This window comes from Pteronotus mesoamericanus, unplaced genomic scaffold (genome assembly GCF_021234165.1).
Source record: "Pteronotus mesoamericanus isolate MK-2021 breed Mesoamerican mustached bat unplaced genomic scaffold, CSHL_Meso_final scaffold_174, whole genome shotgun sequence".
Classification (NCBI taxonomy): domain Eukaryota; kingdom Metazoa; phylum Chordata; class Mammalia; order Chiroptera; family Mormoopidae; genus Pteronotus; species Pteronotus mesoamericanus.
This window is the reverse complement of record NW_026555309.1, coordinates 16,789,895-16,810,115: the sequence shown is the minus strand read 5'-3', so window position 1 is coordinate 16,810,115 and position 20,221 is coordinate 16,789,895. Positions and strand designations below refer to the sequence as shown.

General features: G+C 40.5%; 1 protein-coding gene across 2 annotated transcripts in view; it reads right to left on the bottom strand.

Annotated features, from left to right (window-relative positions):
- CPQ (carboxypeptidase Q) overlaps positions 1-19,176 on the bottom strand; it is a 409,746-nt gene extending 390,570 nt beyond the window's left edge. For both annotated transcript variants that reach the window (XM_054590297.1, XM_054590299.1), the window contains exon 1: positions 18,955-19,176. The gene's annotated coding sequence lies outside the window, so the exon portion shown is untranslated. The remainder of the gene's footprint in view (positions 1-18,954) is intronic.
- Between the last annotated feature and the right edge of the window lie 1,045 nt (positions 19,177-20,221).

Below are 20,221 nucleotides of genomic sequence, written 5' to 3'. Positions count from 1 at the left end.
CAATAAACCCACAAAAGTGTTTTAACACATCATTAAGGAAAGGACAAAAACATCAGATAATACATGCATTTCTACTTCTCAGACTCCCTTTCTCTTTGAAAACTTGTCTGTTTCCAACTTGTTTTTCCAGTGGGGGAATTCAAGTTGAAATGCCAGCTTTGGGTATTTTGCGATGTTGAAAATTTTAAGATACCTTGAGTGGCTGATACATTGCATTGCTTACTAAAGCAGATCTTCTGTGATCAGTTTCATTGTTTCTAGTCTAATAATTATCTTAGAAATAAGAATTTTAATCACAAGACTATAACTGCCATTCCTCCACCTTCACTTTCTTAAAAGTAACAGAAAAGTCTAGTCAAGGTGTTTTGTTTTCTTTTTCATTCTAACCTCAGTTTTCCTCAGTTGTAGCCTGAACTTAGCATTATATTGGATATCCTTCAATATGGCACCTGAGCCCCTTTTTAACTTAGCAAGGCAACACAGCACTTATATCATACCAAAGCTACTGGATCAAACCATGTGTCCTCCTACTTAGAGCCCTCAAATTGCTCACCACCATCTGTCAGAGTAAGAGCCAAAGTCCATAGGATGGGCCACAAGGCCCCTGCTACATTCAGACTTCATCTCTACTCCTCGCCCCTCTGCTCTAGTCACTCTGGCCTCCTTGCTAAAGTGCAATGTTCCCACCTCTGAACCTCTGCACTAACTCTTCCCTCTGTTTGGGGCAGTTATCACCAAAGGGAACATAGTGTCTTCAAGGCTTTGCTCAAATTTCACTTCTTAGACAATCTTTCTTTGACCAGCATATTCCAAGTTTGAACAACTCCACCCACTCTATCATTCCTTCACTTCCTCCCTGGCTTTATTTTTTTCTGCATAGAAACATTACTTGCAAACAGCCTACAAAATTACCTCATCCACTTAGCTTGTCCATATTTCCAGCCTAGAGTGGAAACTCCTTGAGAGCAAGGATTTTCACCTGTTTTGTTCACTGCTGTACCCCGGATCCCTAGAACAGAGTCAGGCACGTGGCAGGTGCCAGAGCTGCTCATTGAACTGGTCTGTCATATACAAGCCCAGAGGTCACCATCTGGATGGCCTCGGAGCGGTACATTGGAGCAGCCCTGCCCAGGCACTCAGTATGTGTTAGCTATTGCTCTGCGGTCTCTAACACAGAGGTGTTCAGTGATGGTCTGTGGTGTCCTCGAAGCTTTTAGCCTCCTCTTTGTTTTATGATTTCATTTTGCTCTTAAGGTTTCATTACGTAGTAAGATGGTATTGGATGCTGTATAGAAAAACAATGATCTGATTCTATTTTAAAAAGTCTTCATCTATTTCACCTAAATTTGTAAGAATTCTACTCAGCCACGAGGTCTGACAGAATCTATTTTTCTGCCAGATCCCTAAAAATCATATTAGCGAATGATACCACTCTAGTTATAACTCGGTTGTGAAAATAGTTCTTCAATAATATTCTGCAAATTAACTGATAATTAGGGAAAATCTGAAATGCTAAAATTCTATATATTCTATAATACAAACCAAAGAAAAGTTGGTAAGGATTTCTTTTCCCAATTTTTGGAAATGAATTGCAGATTCTTCATATGATTCTTCATTCATTCCAAGCACTAGAATTACTTGGAAGAATATTCTTTTAAATGCACTCCATTAAAACAAACCTCAAATTAATAGGTTCCTTGTTGCAATTGCCTAACCTTAGCTAGGCCATTTGTTTTTCTTTTGTTGTGTATAAATCACATGGATTTGACAGTACAATGGTTAGTACTGTAGTAAAGCTACATATCCTGAGAGAGGATATTCTTCTTGTCAAGTTAAGAGCTGAATAGGATTACAAATACCACTCTACAGCATAGCTCTTATAATCTACAATGGAACATTAAAACTATTGAGAGAAGTATGCCCACTCCCTTAGGCATTCTTGCACATGCGTTTCACACATACACACATACATGCTCTTCAGTTTGCATAAAGAGCACATGTGTGTATGTGTGAAACACATGTGCAAGTATGTCTAAGTATGTCTGTAATGGTGAGTGTAATGCAGAAATTCAGAGTAAATATTTATAGGCCAGTTTATCACTAGTTAACAAAAATATTTAAGATTGTTGACCACAATGAAGGAAGCTGCGCTAGAGCATGAGATTATTTTAATTATACTTTTTATTTTAAGATAATTATATATTCACATGCAGTTATGAGAAAGAATAGAGAGAGATTCTCATGTACCCTTTACCTAGTTTTCTACCATGTAACACCTTACAAAACGGTAGTACAGTATCAGAACCAGGACACTGCACAATACAATGACGGCACAGAACAGTTCAAGCAACACAGACATCCCCCGGGTGGCTCTTTCAGTTACACTCACTCCTCCTTCCTCCCTGTACCGCACCACCAGATCCTCAGTTCCAACAGCCATTAATCTCATCTCCATTCCTATAATTTTATATATTATATAAGTGAAATCATATAGCATGTAACATTTAGAATTTGCTTTTTCTCATCCAAGTCATTTCCTGTATCAATAGTCTGTTCCTTTTCATTGCTCAGTAGTATTCCACACTATGGATATATCACAATTTACTTAAACATTCACTCATTAAAGCACATCTGCATGGTTTCCAGGTTTTGTCTATTAAAAATAAAGCTGCACAGGGTTCATCTCTCTCAGGAAAAATTCTCAAGAATACAATTGCTGGATTTCATGATATTTGCATGTTTAACTTTTTAAAGAAATTGCCAGACTCTTTTTCAGAGTGACTGTGACATTTTACATTCTTACCAACAATGTACAAGTGCTCTAGTTTCTACACATATTTGCCAGCAGTTAGTGTTGTCATTTTTAAAAGATTTTGGCCACTGTGATAGGTATATAATAATATATTGAGGATTTAATTTGCATTTCACTAATGGAAAACAATGCTCATCTTTCCAGGTGTTTATTTGTCAACATCCTATCTTATTCACTAAAATGTTTCTTCTTATCTTTTGTCCAAGTTTTAATTGGATTGTTTGCTAACTATTGAGTTTTGAAACTTTGTATATCCTAGATACTAGTCATTTGTCAGGTGTACTAGTATCTAGGATTTGATTAATTTGCTAGAGCTGCTCCCAGAATCAAATCCATTTTGCACTAGTGATTTGCAAATATTTTCTCTCTAACTATATCATGTCTTTTCACTCTCTTAACAGGGTCTTCCGCAGAGCAAAAGTTTTTCATTTTCATTTAGTCCAATTTATCACTTTTTTCTTTTTAAGGATCCTAATCTTAGTATCAATCTTAGAGCTCCTAGTCCTAGATCCTGAAGATTTTCTCCTGTTTTTTTCTAAAAGTGTTACAGTTTGACATTTTACATTTATGCCCACGTCCCATTTTGAGTTAACTGACTGAGGTCAATGTTCACCTCTTGTTGATGGTGTCCACGTGCTCAAGCACTGTTTGTTGGGAAGGCTGTCACCTCCATTGCACTGCTTTAGTGCATCTGTGGAAAATCAGTTGACATATTTACATGGATCTATTTCTTTGTTCTCAGTTCTTCTCTACTAATCTAGGTATATACCTCTCCACCAATTACTGTACCTCTGTAATAAGGCTTGAAATCGAGAAAACTGATTCTTCCACTTTATTCTGATTTCAAGCAGAAAGCATTGTATTTCACTATTTAGTGAAATGTGGGCCCCGTGTTCTGATAGATGCTCTTTATCAAATTGAGAAAGCTCTTCTCTATTTCTCTCTTCCCGAGAGTTTTAACCATGAAAGCATATTGAATTTTCTTCAATGCTCTGACCACATCAATTGATATCATCATGTGATTTCTCTTCTTTAGTCAGTTAATATGGTAGATTGCATTGATTGACTGTCAAGGATTGAACCAGCCTTGAATCACTGGAATAACCCCCCTCCCCGAATCATATGTTCTTTTCTATATGGAGTTTAAAGTTCTTCTTCTATACTGCTGAATTCTATTTGATAATTCTATTAAGGGTTCTTATGTCTATATTCACTCCTTCAGCCCCCTAACTCACCCTGTGCTTCCCTGTATAGCATAGCACACCGCCCACCTTCCTTGGGAACTGAGTAACAAACTGTCTCTTCAGCAGCTATCATTTCCTGATTTGTTGGCCTCAACACACTTGAAGAGTAGTAAAATATATTTTAAGACATATGCATGTTGCAAAGCAAAGTTCTTCCAGTGGGATTTCTAGGATGTGAATCTGGAGCTTTAGGCACCCATTTTGCCTACCCTGTGCTGGGAGCCTATCTGCAGAATCAAGAAACAGAGACAAGGAGAGAGATAGGCTCATATTATATCATATGAGCCCTGGATCCAGTCTTGCCCAAAGCCAGCTGTATCTCTAAACTTTCCAGTTATGAAAGTACCATATTACCTTTTTTGGTTCATTCTCGTTTTAGTTGGATTGCTTTCACTTACCACCAAATATTCTGATTCAACTTCTCCAAATTCATCTCTTTCCTCAAATCTTCTCTAATTGAAAAAGAGGAATTCTCTCTTTCTGTTAATAAAATCATAACTGTCCTTATCATTTGACTTAAAAGTACAAAATCATCTATTCTCTCCCACATATTCAATCAGTCACTAAGTGTCATCATTCTATACACTTACATATCTTTCTATTCTCCCTACCAATAAAATTTTTATCACTTTAACTCAGACCTTCTTCATTTCTCTCACTTAGCAACAGTAGCATACTGTCATACTGTGATTTATAATAAGAAATATACATTTGTGTTTTTTTGTCCTCATTTCTGGCACAGAGCTCCTAAAACCCTTGAAATTTCCTAAGTTAATGAGGGGATTTTGGGACCATGCCTAAGGATGGGGAATGGTTGTGAGGGGAATCAACCGGATGAATAGAGGGTTGCAACTATCAGTCCTGCCCCCAAAATCCAGGGAGGGGAGTGGGGCTCGAGATTGAGTTCAATCACAATGGCCAATGATTTGATCAATCATGCCTATGTTATGAAGCCCACAGAAAAACCCAAAAGGACAGGATTCAGAGAGCTTCCTGGTTGGGGAACACATGGAGGTATATGTTTTGAGAGGTCATGGAAGATCCATTCCCTTTCCCCATGCCTTGCCCTGTGTAGCTCTTCCAGCTGGCTGTTCCTAGGTTATGTTCTATTATGATAAACTGGTAATCTAGTAAACAAAATGTTCCTCTGAATTCTGGGAGCAGCTCTAGCAAATTAATCAAATCCAAGGAGGGGCTTGTGTGAACCTCTGATCTACAGCCAATTGCTTAGAAGCACAGGTAACAACATGGACTGGTGGTTGACTTCTGAGCGGAGGGCCAGTGTGTGAAACCGAGCCCTCAGCCATGGAAACTGAACCCCAAAATGGAGTCACTTGCACTAAGCCCACAGCACCAAACTGAGACTTAATACCTAATCTACTACAGTTTCAGCCTCTCCCAAGAATATAGTCTTAACCAGTCAGGCATTTCCTAGTCAGCATTAGTAAGGTCACCTGCTGCTGCTGTGCCTGCCACAGGAAGGTGGCCTTGCCTGAAACAATCTACTCTTTGCTAAGTACCTCCTTGTCCCACCCACTTTCTGCCTTTGAAAGGCTTCCTCTTTTCTAAAGCTCTTCAGAGCTCCTTTCTATTTCCTAGATGGGATGCTACCCAGTCCATGAAAGGCTGAGTAAATCCAATTTGCCTTTAAATTTATTTGGTTGTATTTTGTTTTTGTTTTTAACAATAGTGTCAGAATTGAGTTGAATTGTAAGAAACCCATCTGGTGTCTGAGAATTGCTTGGATGTGTGGGGGAAATCCACATATACTGGAACTAGTAGTAAGAATCTTACAACCTTGTCTCTAAAAGCTTATCTTTCCTGCCCTGGCCAAATCACTCACCACTCTTTTTCCTCTCCCTTTCTGCCATTCACTACCTCTGCTCTCCTACAAGCATCTCAGGTCGGCTCAGGCACAATCTCTTCCAGCATACTTTTCTTGACCTGGCTGCTCTTCTCGGAGATTGTGTTGAACTCCCTCTTTCATGTCTTAGCACCCTCTGCTTACCTCCTTCCAAGTTTATAACAACCTGAATCAAAATTATCCAGATTATGTCACTAGGCTTAAAGTTTTTCAAGGGAAAGATCGGTGTCATATGAATGATTTGCCCAGTATATAGGAGAAGCTCAAGAAATGCTTTGGAGCTGTTAAAGTGAACTGTGTTTCCTCACCTTTGTATCCCCACAACTCAGCATATGCGTGGCACAGAGCAGCAGCTAAACTGATGTTGGATGAAGGGACATCTCAATAAACTGAGTATGCCCCCCGCCTCTGTCAATTCAAATGTTGAAATCCTAACCTTAATGTGATAGCATTAAGAGGCGGAGTCTTTGGGAGGTAATTAGGTCATGAGATAGAGCCCTTGTGAATGGGATTAGTGCCCTAATAAAAGGGACACCAGAGAGCTCTCGGACCCTCTTTTTCAGTCATTTGAAGGTAGGAGAAGATGGCAGCGTGCAAACCCAGAATCTGACCATGCTGGCACCATGATTTCAGACTTCCAGCCTTGAGAACTATGGGAAATAAATTTCTGTTGTTTATAAGCCACCCAACCTATGGTACTTTGTTATAATGGCCCGAACTAAGATACCTCCTCACCTCCAGTTTGTCTGTATTTCCATTCATTCACCCAACTCACCATTTCTGATTAATCTTAGTTGAGGACCTTATGAATTTTCTGTGTCCTCACTCCAGGGCGCGTGAAACCACCATCAAAATTTACATAATTATGCCAAATGCCTTCCCTATAGACAGGCTGTCTGATCTCAACTGGGTCCTCTGTATTGCCTGGCAACCCTTGTATTTATCTTCAGCTGACCCCTGATCAAATCTCCCAGAACAGCTGCTACCAACTTTTTCCATTCTCCTTAAGCCCCAAATTCCACCCCTATTCCCCTCATGCTCAACAAAAGCTCTCGTCATCTACGCAAGTGAGGAGACAATACTATGACCATGAGATGCCTTGGCTTTCTTCATCCTCACCTCAAAACCATAGTCCTTCTCAGCTCATGTCCCAGTGAAGGAACTGCCCACCCTCCTTTCCAAAGCCAAATTTTCTATCCACAGTGTAACAATTATCCAATTTTTCTCCTCTCCCTGGCTCCTTCCCTTCACCACAGAGAAATGTTTCAACCTCCTGCTAAGGCTTTTCGAGCATTTACAAAGTGGCAAATGATATCGTAAGCAGTTTACATAGATCATTGTATTTAATCCTGACAGTAACCTTTGATGTTCCTGTTATTATATTCCCTATTTTATGAACTGGAAACTCATGCTAGTAGAGTTTTTTGTTTGTTTGTTTGTTTTGCAAAATTTATTCCAAGTCTCAAAACTTCCCACTTCCTCATACACTTGAACTTTTCTAAAGAATAATTTAAAAAAATTTTTTTTTTAAAAAAAAAAAAAAAAAAAAATAAATTGAATTATTCTGCCTTACTTTTTTCCTCTCTTCCACTATGTTTCTACAACATGTGTCCAAAACCAATCACAGGGACTTATAATTGAGCCTTTGTGTGTCTGTCACCAAGGAGAGGGACACACATACATTATACACACAACACCACTATTAACATTGGTTCGATACATATTTGTTGAAATGTTGAAAAAAATAAATTCAGTCCTTATGAGAATTATATGTTTAAAAATGCATCCACATACCTTTTTCTCTTTTTCTCAGCTTCTATCACTTTTATAATTTTTAAGCACTGTGAGTTTAAAGCTGTACAAAAGAAACTGCAGCCCTACTGAAGGTTTTCTTGGGTTTGAAAAGCACTCACAGCCTGGATATTTTTCTTTAGTTACCTAACCTAATCCCATGGTCTGCAGTTTGGCACAGTCTCTGTGGTTTTCAAGAATTTCTTTCTGAACGAGGAGGACAAGATCAGGTCCACAAAGAAGAGCATACAACAGTATCAGCTGAAACTGCTTCCCCTTCAGAAAGGCCAGGCTGACCCCACGTCAGCTGAGGAAACACACATTTCTTCCATTGACAAGTGTTTAATTGGACATTTTGAGAATCGAATGTCATGTATGCAGATGCAAATGTTTGAAAGGTTGTTTACAGTGTAGTTTGTGCCAGACTGACTCTAATGCCAAGCCAGCACACAGCCTCCCATTATTCTGCTGGGCTCCGCTTCTAGAGATGTTTCAAGGCTCCCTGAGCCTTGGAAATTTCCACATCCAAAAGCTCATCTGTGTTTTCAAAACTGATTCCTTCTTCCCCCATGAGCAGACACAGTCCTTCCCCTGCCAGTCTCTGTTACTGCCTGCCCTGGCTCAGAAAAGGCTTTGGAGAAATGACCGGAGAGGAAATTATTCCGGCTCTGGGAAGTGTAGAGTTGAAACTCACAAAAAAAAAAAGGGGATGCCACACTCTAGATCCCTGCCCAGAAAAGGGGTCTTAGATGATACAACTATCTCAAGAATCGTTTCTCTCGTTCATTGACCATGAAAATACAGTTTACAATCTCAGCTCACAGACATACCACCTATAAGGAAGCATGTTGATTAGGAGGATAAACAAGGATATACCAAAAATGGGGAAATCCATTCCTCTTTAAGAATTAAACTACACTGGGCATTGAAAAATGTGGCATGAAAAAGGTGCCATTATTACAGATTGGTGTGATACCTTCACTGCATTTTCTTATTATTATCAAATACCTTCTTCGAGTGGAATTTTTAAATGTTTCAAGTCCTAATGCAAAAGTACACATTAAGGGTATTGTTTATGTATTGTGTTAAGGATATTTAATTTAAGAATAAAAGTTCTTCTACTTGGTTTATATTGGATAAGCTATTTTTATCCAATGTACTCCACTGTGTAAAAAGTTGTAAGAAAATGACTAGCATTTATTAATGAGTTCATACATTTATTTATACTACAAACATTGATTGATTATCTACTGTTCTCAGAGCAACTGCAACTGTTTCAGATACACTTCTATAGAGAAATAAAGAATATGTCATCCTTCACTCCAGGAAGCTAGTGAAAGAGGAAGGCAAATTACTATCATACAAAACAGAAGGAAATAAGTTGTCACATATTTATAATAAAATAATGATAAAATATGGATTATCACAGGAGAGAATAGGAAGAAATAACAGAGAAGATGGTACTTCAGCTCAGCCTTGCAGGATATTTGAATTTTCATAGTTGTATTTTGGCAAGGGTATTTCCAGTTAAAAAGCAACCATGAGCTAAGGTATGAACATTTATAATATGTTTTCCAGAAATGGTAAAAAGTCTAGGGAAGCTGGGGTATTATAAAGCACCCAGGAGAAATTTAAACACACACACATGCAACAAATGTATTCCCAGTCCCATTTCAGCCCTAGCAGTTCAGAATCTAGAGAGCCAGGTGGGACCCAAGAATCAGTACTTTTAAAACTTTCCAGGTCATGAAGTGCACTCACGATGGGATCTGATATACATACACAGAATGCAGAGGGAGACAGAGTCAGTGTTACAGGCTGAATTGTGTCCTACACACCAAAAATTCACATGTTGATGTCCTAACCACCAGCACCTTAGAATGTGACTAAATTTGAAGACAGGGCCTCTAAGGAGATGATTAAGTTAAAATGAAGGTGTTAGGGGGTCCTAATACAATTGCCTGGTGTCCTTAGAAGAAGAGGACATTTGGACACACAGACACCAGGGATGTACAGGAACAAAAGAAAAGTGTGTGAGGAAACAGCGAGAAGATGGCCATCTGCAAGCCAAGGAGAGAAGCCTCTGAAGAAACCAAGCCCGCTGACACCTTGGTCTTAGACTTCCGGCATCCCAAACTGTGAGCAAATAACTTTCTGCTCTTTAAGCCACCCAGTGGTATTTTGTTATGGCAGCCCTAGCAAACAAATACAGCAAGCGCATGTACCAGAAATGTAGCTAGAGTTTTATCTTAAAGCCAAATCTTTCAGAACATTAAATGCTGTATTAGGAGCTCAGACCTCATTCCACAGACAATTTCTCAAAACACAGGTCTTTTTGAGAAGGGAAGCAATAGGATCCAGCCTACGATCCAATTCATGAGGCAGAGTGGAGGGTGAAGTGGTTCAAAAGATTCTGCCAAGCCAAGGCAAGAGATAACAAGGGGTCAGACAAGGGCAATGACAGAAGGGAGGAGGAGGGGAAAAACAACAGAAAAATTCAGGAGCTATCACAGGTAGAAACAACAGCATTTGGTTACTTATTAATTTTGGAGGATGAGGAATGAGGGAGCATTAAGGATGACCACCCAGATTTTGAGCCTGTTTTGAACCGCATATTTCAGATGCTTCGCATTACCTGCTCTCTCACAGACGGAGTGCCATTAACCAAAATAGAAAACACAGAAAGAGCATATTTGGGAATGAAATCGATGAATTGAAAACCAGAGAACAGGAGTCATAAAGATGCCAAGTATAGTGATAAAAAGCTCTTGAATACAGAGGCGCTCCTCTAAGCCATAGGGCAATGGCTGCACTACCCTCAGTTCTGATTTTAGCCCAAACATGCAAAGAGCTTGGAAGTCATCACTCCTGTCCTTAAAACAAAATAACTGAACAACCTGAAAATGCACAACTTTCCTTGCACCCGGCAGAGAACTGCGGGTACAGAACAAACCACTACCCTAAACTCTGGAAAGACAGGCAAATCCAGAGAGTCCAGCGCAGATCTATTTTGTGCAGAACCCTCTGGAGTCACAAACTGGTAGGAATAGTCAAGTAGCAATTTTGCAAATTGCTGTGGAATGATTATGTACTATTATGACAGTGCAAAAGTCCTGGTGCCACATTTCTGTGGGGAAGGCACAATTTGGGGTAATCACAAGACAACGATGACAAAGGGGCAAAGACAGGAGAGGAACTAAAGTACCAATGAGTAATGGTGGTTACTACTGACTGAGCACTGACCGTGTGGTAGGACTACCCTAAATGTCTACATTTCTTAACACTAACAACAAACCTATGGGGCAATGCATTAGTTTTCTGTTGCTGCTGTAACAAATTACCACCAATTCGGTGGCTTAAACAATTCATTCTTTTACAGTTCTGTAGGTCAGAGATCCCGCACTAGACTCACCAGGTAAAATTAAAGTGTTGTGGTGCTGTATTCCTTTCCGGAGGCTCTAAGGGGACGATGTTGGCCTTTTCCAGTGTCTGATGCTCACCCATATTCCTTGTCTCATGGCCTCCTTCCTCCATCTTTAAAGCTGGCAGCACTGCATCTCTCTTGCCACTCTTCCGTAGTCACATCTCCCTAACTCTCTGACTCTTCTTCTGTACCCCTTTTCCACTGTTAACTGGGCTCACTCAGATAATCCAGGATAATCGCCCTACTTTAAGAGCAAATCATTAGCAACCTTAATTCCATCTACAAGCTTAATTCTCCTTTGCCACATAACCTATCATATTCACAGGTTCCGGGGATTGGGGTATGGATGTTTTTGGGAGAGGACATTATTCTGCCTACCACAGCCAGTTATAGTTCTTATCCTCACTTTACAGATAAAGAAACTGAGGCATATAAAGGATATGTGTTTGGTCCAAGGTCACTCAGGTGTTGGTGGCACTCAGATCTGAACCCAAGAAACCCACTTTAAGCCCATACTCTTAATTACTAAACTATGCAGAACAGAGGGTACTAGTGTGTGATTAGTTTAAGTGGTAAACTCTAAACATATTGAACTCAGTGGTTAGTAAAATGGAGTCAGCATAGTGCTGAATTCCACGATTTGCCCTCTTCTTCTTAAAGACTTTAATTGGGGTTTGTGCTGCTCCATTCATTCTCTAGTCAGTTGTTCCTATGGCTGCTGGTTTTCTTTAAGCTTTAGCTCAGGGAAGCTAATGAAAAGAAAAACCCATAAAAGTACAGCCAAATGTGTCAGACAGCAAATTTTGCAATAAAACACATATGGCATTAATGATTTAGAACACAATTGAATGTAATAAATGCATCTTCAGATTAGTCACGGATAACACAGATCTCATGTATTTTGATAATAGTAAAAAATATCTCAATGATTCTGGGCACAAAAAAGAACATGTATATAAAGGTAGAAGATGAGTTATATAAATACTTTGACAACACCATGAAAAACAGAGGATGTTTTCTTTTTATCATTTCCAATATGAGCTAAACCAGAGGACTGAGGTACAAGACCAGAAGGACTCTGGAATTCACTTAAGTCTTCATTTGACTTTTTTGAAACAATCTTTCATCAATGTTTCAAGGAAGAAATGAATTTTCTGCAATTAAGAGGTTCTATATATACACATATATGTATATATCATAAATATATATTCATGTAATAATTATATTTGAATTTCAATATATCATATTTTTGAAACTTTCTATATCCCTCTTCACCCTTATGAATTATATTCTTCAACTTCTTTAGTTATATTATTCAAATCTTACCATTTGTCTTTTGTATATAACTGTTTGGCTTCTGTCTACTTGATTTGTCATGTAAACAACAGTTCTTAGGTCTCCTACAAATTGTTTTGGTCATTTTCTCACTGCTAACCATTTCCTTTATATATTTTGAGGATAAGTATTTTTAAATATTTGGTCCATAAAAAGACAACCCTCCTGTCTTCCTCATAGATTTTATCTTTTATCAATACAAAATAATTCTTGATCTAATTTAATACTCTGTTCAGAATTATACTTGGTTTCATTTTCTAAAATTGATTTTAGAGAGAAGAAAGAAAGATGGAGAAACAGAGAGAGAGAGAGAAACATTGATTTGTTTGTTGTACCATTTATTTATGCATTCATCAGTTGCTTCTTGTATGTGCCCTGATCAGAGATCGAACTGGCAACCTTGGCATATTGGGACAATGCTCTAACCAACTTAGATACCCATCCAGAGCCTATACTTGGTTTCACTTTAATAATGATGTGGAACTCAAGGTCCATGAGACTTTTGGGCCTCCCTACCCTGCCCCACTATGTTGGTGAGTCTATGTTGATCACTGTCTGTGTGGGTCCCATCATCAGACCAGGGGCTGTACAAGTGCTGTGTTTGTCTCTCCATTTCCCTACTGAGCTTCATCCCACCCAGTTTCCTACTTACAGGTGCTTCGTAAGCAGTTAAGGTAGCAAGATGGACTTAACTGCAAATCATTATGTTCAGTATGTTTTAAATGGTTTCTGATGATTAGGGGACCCAGCTCCAATCCCCATCTTCATATTTGATACTCTAGTCAGAAAAGTCTTCATATTTAACATAACCAATGTAGATACAGGTTACTGCAGATGTAGCTTACATTTGAAAATATGAATTTATCCAGACAGCATATTAAGGAGTGATTAAGTTCACTTTATAAAGGGGATATTTGTCTCAGAGAAGACTTAATCATAAGACAGTTTTATACTGTAGACTTCTATTATATTGAAAGTGTCATTCAATTTGCACAGATCTTCTCTATATACAAGCCTTCATGACCATCCCTACTGCACATGGCAGAGTTGGTGCCAAGAATCCCTTCAATCACTGCCTCTCTCCCTGCAGATCTTGGCCTTTATGGCCTTCAAATATCTTCTGCTTTACTTTTATACAATGTGACATGGTGGGGGATGGAAGGCGCACACTGTAAAAGGCCAAGGTTCCAAGCCAAAGCAAGGCTCTGATACAATGAATGGAACACTGGATTAAAAGTCTTTCCAGGCATAGAATCTGATGCAAACTCAGCCTCCTAAACACCCAGACTTTCAGTTTATAAAAGAAACATAAGTGCCTAGATGCACCTGTTTCTGAAGGTTCATGTAATCATCAAATTTTAAAAACATTTTTAAGTATAAGGTGCTAAGCTAATAAATTCTTTTTTTCCAAGCAAGTTTAATGTCACAACACTAATAGAGCACTGCTTCAGTCTAGCTTCTTTGTTAGCAGCTATCTGTCCTAGAATCCATTAAGTGTTCTGAAAATTCCTCCCAATCATTATCCTTTTCATTTTATCTTACTCTACCTTTGTTATTCTTCCCTTAGTTCAAAGTCTCCCAACACTTTCTCTGCAAAATAACATCAAAGCCTCTGCCTAGTACCTCTTAACAATCTCCCATTTGTCTTTTCCTGACATGTTGAATAAGATGAGAAATCAAAGCTTGTGGTATTCTTACTATAAAGAAGTGTAGTTATTTGGAAGAGCCAGCTCAAGTTTCTTCTCTGTATTCCAAATCTGCCTATACTTGTGTCCTTACTCATCAGTCCTTTCTGCTACACTCCTGCCATTTGCTCTTCTTTGTTCCTTTCAACTGCTCCCCTCTGTGTTGCTCTATTTTGGTTTATCTTACTGGTTTATAATGACCCCTCATTGTTTAAGTGTCCAAACATTTCTCCATCACTGGAACTTACATAGCAATTAGAGTTCTAATAAACTTGCCTTAAATATGATGTAATGGTCATTAGTCGAGTCTAATGTGGTTTTTTTCTTTCTTTTTAAGTGATTTGGGGAAATGATTTGTATTTTTAGAGTGAGAACCTCTCATAACCTTTGACATGTCTCAACTGTATGTTGTCATAGTACAGCTTTGGTCAAGTCTATATCCTGGGGATCTCCCCTGAATGTGCAACAGTTACCTCTGCTCATTGTCTTTCTCTCAAAATCTCTTCCTCATCTCATTTCTATTATTCTCATAAGTGGCATCTCCATACTCAATAAAGCAATTCCAAAAAATCTCAGAATTATTTTCAACCTTGTTTCCCATAGCCTAGTCATTAAATCCTACCTTCACAATTTTCTGAATATTTCTCAAACCTATGTTGGTTTAGACCCTGATCCTATTTCATTTGGACTATAGCAAGAACATTCTCATTTTCTTCTGGCCTTTTGATTTGTCCCTCATCAGTTCCTCTGAAACATTATTCATGGAGCTATTTTCCAAAGAAAATCCACATAGCATCCTCTGCTTAAAAATTCAGCTTAAAGACACTTACCAAAAAAAAAAAAAAAAAAGATTCTGTAGGCTGTCATAAAATCTAAGTAGCATAGTATTCAAGGACCTTCACCCTCTGGCCCCACCCTCACAAGACCTCCTTATGGAAACCATCTCTCTCTAGGAGTGCCATGCTCCTACCCGCCCCTTCTTCCTTGCCCATGCAGTTCTCCTTGCTTGGAACGCCCTACTTGCTTCCCTTGGTTTTTAGGTTTCAAAACCCAGTTCAGAATTCACCTCCTATGCGAAGTCTTCCTCAGCTCTCCCCATACCTCCTTCCTAGGAGAATGAGTGGCAACTACTTCCACATCACCTGTGGTGAAATTATTTTTCGATGGGTCACCCTTTCCTTTCCTACTTAAACTCAGTAACTCATTCATTGTATCGGGCACATAGTATACACTCAAGAAATGGTTCCTATAATTAATAGTGCTGAATAAAATAACTAAAGAAAAATTCCAGAGACCTAGAAGCACATCAGTCCAGTACTGCTTTAAAGGAGCTGGGCTCAGGAATAAAAAGAAAGGACTAATAATCTGGCTATAGCAAACACATGAATGTGCTGTTTATTTTTAAAAGCTAAGTGGTTTAGGAAGGGTAGGGGGAGAATAAAGCACATTTTAAAGTTCTGGCTCCAGGGCAAGTAATAAAAATTGTTGCTTTAATGTTTTTTTTTCCATAATATTGTGAGCAATGAGAGAAGGTCTATTCCATCACACCGGCCTTCAGGGCATAAAATTTCAGCCTCCTGAGCTAAATCAAACTGGCATCAGCTCTCAGTTTTTCAGGTGGCCGCAGTTGGTCTCTGCTTTCCATGAGGCTAAACTCAACTGCCAAAGAAGAAAAAAAAGAAAATAAGTTTCCACTTATTTTATGAGCCCCTCTTTTGCTCTTGTTGATTAATTACAAAGGTCCTGGAAACTCATCTTGCATTCGAGTCTCTGGATTACAGGGATGCAGGCATTGGACCTTGTCTGCATTAGGAGTTGTCATTCTTATAAAGAAAGAGGTTGGTACATGAGTGAACATAAGCGTATGCAGACATAGGGAGATACATTCTTGGCATCATCAGGGAGTACGGCATAGTGTTCACTGTATATTATATAACTTTACTGTATTTAACACCTGATAATTTTACAATAATTTTAGAATAAATTCAAATATTTAACATTAAAAAAAAAGGTTGGAAGGCAGTGCCTTCCCAAGGACACCACACTAGCCCAAGAAATAACATTGCTTGGAACTCACAGTTCAAAGCCCTTAAGTGCCACTCACTAATGAGTAGCACTCAATGTCACCCATTTTATTCAACCTAAATTGGTAAATCTGAACATGTTTAAAATTAGGATGCACCTGCATCTAGGTCAAAGTATGTGAGTGTATCTGAGTCCCAAAGGAATTTAATTATTTTCAAAATGATATAAAGACCTATTCTTTGTAATTCTATCTGAGTCATTCCACCCCTGGGCTCCTATCCTAAATTCACTTGCCCACAATGCCCCAGAATCTATCCTGGGATTGTCTGTCTTTTGGGGAGAGACCCTGCCTCCATATGCCTGTGTTTTGAGTACCTGACTTTCACATTTTCCAAGCACTGTTTCTACTTAGGAGGGTTGAATAGGAATTACAATAGTACTTAGCTCTTAGGTTTATACTAAGGATTAAATGGGGCAATAGAAGTAAAAATAATAAATAAATATAACAATGCTGGGTAGGCAGTCAGTGCCGCATAAATATCAGCTCTGTTACATTCCGTGGATGAACAATGCATGATCCCGTAACAGGCTCTTTGGGAAAAGAGTCTGAGAAAGTTGGGTTTTTTCACCAAACACCATGTTTAGCTCCACATCTCCCGATAGACTTGAAATAACTGAAGTAGGTAACATTATTTTATTTAACTTAACCTGTCTGGGACATTGTTTTTGTTAAATGTAGCATGGAAAATGTATTTTAATAGGTATGTGAAATGACTTAAGTGCTTTAAAAAATTCTCTAAGGTCCTTCCAGGTCCAAAATGTTGTGATCTATGATACTAACCTAAAATGCATGCAAATTAATAGTGTTTCAATTCCCTGGATATAAGGGAAATATATGGCATTGTCAGGCTGGATTGCATGGAAAAGAAGTTAGACCCAGGACTGGGAGCTGGTGGCAATGCAGAATAAAACCTTGCCCTCCTTTCTCCCCACCGCACACAGTCTGTTGACCTCCCAGGTTCTTTTGTAGCAGATGTGGAGAGGAAGAGGAGTGAGCCGCAAGGTGCAGAGAAGAAAGGAGGCCAAGATGGTGCAGAACTCCCAAGCAGAGCAGCTGAAGTAAACAGAACTCCATTAAATCACCTGCAATTTCACCTTTTACCCCTAATAAAAGAGAGAATTGACTTCCGACTCAGGAAGGGGACCCACAACCTCCCTCCTCTTGGAGATTAAGAAACTGAGAACTGAAGAGATTAAGTGACAAGTCCAAAATCTTCCAGCTTTTCCAGATCTGGGTCTGGAAACACCGAACTGACACAGTGACCAGCCATGTTAAACCAGTCTCAGCCTATGTGACCTCCAAAGTGTTCACACACAGATAAATGTCTCTCTTTTCTTCTCTGTATTAGAGTCAGCCTTCTACAGTCACCCACAAAGTAGCCAGTACCTGTCTCAGGAAAACAGGACTCTTCATAATCCTGAATTCAAGAGAAATGTCTCGTCTTACAAACAAGTTACTAAAAGCAGGGTCATGTGGTTCTTCTACCGTTAGATTCACCATTATCTTACATGAAGAATACATTAAATAATAGTATTGTGACAATGATTCTCCAAAAGTCCAAAGTAGAAACAAAACACAAGCAAGAAAAAGGCTAGGCATATATTAAGGAACACATATATAAAAATCTACCTAAATGTAAATGAGGGGGGTGCTTCTGTGATTATCTTTTTTAAAAACAGCATGCACTAGAACTCCTTTTAAGTAGCCACAACAGAATGACTCCATTTACACAAGTACAACATTGACAACTTTTTGGAAAATTATCTACCAGGAGATGAGTTGTAAGCCTGTGTCCACTGCCTCCACTTGATCTGTTGCCTGTATCCGTTCAGGCTTTCCTTCATTCACCTGTGGTTCGCGAGTACTCACTCACTCTCTGACTCACTCAGTTCCCCCGTCTACCCCGCGGTCCTCGCTGGTTCTTCAATTACGCATTGAGTCCAACTAAGGACCTGACAAGTCAGCGAACTAGCAGTGGAGCCTAGATGGCACCAAAAGTGAAAGTGCAAGGGAGAACCTCAAAGGGATCCGGATAAAGCTCCCCGGGGGCTAGGGGGCTAGGAGTTTGTTCCAGACGGGAGAGAGGAAAGCTCCCTGGCTGCGTCGGTCCGGGCCCCGCGAAGAGGGGGCAGGCGCAGCCCCGGGAGGCACCCTCCAGGCCCGCTAGCGGCGGCTCAGCAGACTCCGGCTCCCTCCCGACGCCCCGCGGCTTCCCAGTTCTGGGCCGGGTGCGTCCCTTGTCACGGAAGCCGCAGGCCCCGTCTCCTCCTGGCCTCCCAGCCCGGTCCGTCAGTCCCTCCCCCAAGCAAGCGACTTGGGAAGCCCATCCCCGAGGCCGGCGCCGTCCTCAGCCCGCCCGCCGGGAGGAGCCAGGGCCTCGGCCCAGCCGCCCGCGGGCACGGCCGGGCGGGCGGCGAACGCACCTGGTCCGGCCGCTTGGGCGGCTGCGGAGCGGGCAGCGGCGTTGCCCGGGACCAGACTCACAGGCCAGCGTTCAGGTGGGGGCCCTGCGCGCAGCCTGTGTCCGCGGCCGTGCCCCCAGCGCCGCGGCGGAAAGGCGGGACACGGGTCGCCGGGCGGGGCAGGCCGGGCCCGCAGGGACGGGAGGGGCCGGGGCGCCACTTCCAACAAGGCCGGGGAGGAGGAGGGGGCGGGTACCACTCACTGGGACTCGGGGACCTGAGGGCCACAGAGCCGCCCCACGGCTCCTCACCTTCTGGGTCCTGGCTCCCACTAGACAATTGAGTGTAGCCCTGGGTCCTAAGCCCCGTGGCCTTGCTTCTTTACAAAGGAGGCGAACAGGATTCGCGCGTCGCCCTCGATCCCCGCGGCTCCCCGCCGCTTCTGGGCCGTGGGGTGTTCCAGCAGCTCTAGCCTCAGGCCCAGGCCGGGTCAAGGTCTTGGAGCAGGTGTTTTGAGCTTTAATGAGTGGCAATGCAAGAAAGAAAGCAAGGAGTTGTGAAGCTGAAAGGAAAATGCTAACGGTGTCGGTGGCCCTAAACCTGGCTAACGGTGCCTGGAAACTCCAAGCTTTGTGAGCTGTCAAACGTCGCCGATCCGTGAGCGATTAAACTGTTACCCTCCCAGCCTGCCGGTTCAGGATTGCTCGTGATGAAAGGCGGAGGAGATGAACCGGACAGAGTGCAGGACGAGTCGTTTCTCTTTAGTTTATGCATTAATTACCGGAGGTGCCGAAGAAGAAAGGAGACTCATCTGATTACCACCCCGTGTGGCTTATCTCAACAGGTCACACGCTCTGCTGGTCACAAGGAGTGTGCTTGCATATTTGTAACAGTTTATGTTTTGATAAGTTTGCATTTCTTTGTTTAAGACTCTTATCAAATACAAACGGTTTCTTGGAGAAACACGGAACAATTCAGATCTCTTAACCAGGAAAAAAAAAAAAACCATCTTTTAATTTAAAAAGAAAAACCACATGCTCCCTTGGGAGAAAAACACAAGTCATGCAATGTCCATTTATCTGCATCCACATAACCCTCAGTTAACAATCTCTCTAAACTTTTATTGACTCTGTTGCCCACCAAATAAAGTATGAACTCTGAACCTGGCCCACCTTTCCAGGGTCGTGTCTGTGGTAATAAATCCCATTCCACATAATTACTTTTTTCTCAAACTATCTGAGGTAAAGGACAAGTTTTATTCTTTCCAATTTTTCAGGGACTGTTAGTTTTATAGATACAACTAAAAACTTGCTAGAAAAAAAGTGAAAAGAAAAACCAAAGATCTATAAGGCAAACCCCAGCTTTCATTACAAGCATTCAAGTATACAAGTATAAACTCACTCTGTCGATTTGTTTTTTTCTTTTTCTTTCTCAACTTTTAGCCTCAGTTTCGATATTTATCTCATCTTGGACCTGTAAAAACAGTTCATAGATTGGTACTGATACCCATACTGTGTCTGATGCTTTTTAACTCCTATAGCTTCTCTCATGTTATTCCTTTACTGCCCATCAAAGTTC